The following is a 346-nucleotide window of genomic DNA, read 5'->3' on the forward strand; positions in this document are numbered from 1 at the left end:
TCTACTTTGTGGGTTCTGACTGTTTTGGGACGTAGCACCAAATAGACATAGATCATGGATTTTTTTTTTTACTATTTTATACATATTCTGATAATATTTTTAAAAACTTTGTTTGGTGGGCCGGATGAAAAACCCAGAAGGGCAGCATGTGGCCAGCGGGCCGTAGTTTGGGGTTAGGGTTAAGGTTTAGTGGGTTAGGGTTAGAGGGTTCTGGTTTTATGGCCAGGATTAGGTTTAGGGGGGTGAGGTTAAAGGGGGTTAGGGTTAAAGGGTTTTGGTTAAGGGTCAGGATTAGGTTTAGAGGGGTTGGATGGGTTAAAGGGGTTTAGGGTTAGAGGGTTCTGGT

The sequence above is a fragment of the Urocampus carinirostris genome, chromosome 4 (genome assembly GCF_059441175.1).
Source record: "Urocampus carinirostris isolate Australia breed hairy pipefish chromosome 4, RoL_Ucar_1.0, whole genome shotgun sequence".
Classification (NCBI taxonomy): Eukaryota; Metazoa; Chordata; class Actinopteri; order Syngnathiformes; family Syngnathidae; genus Urocampus; species Urocampus carinirostris.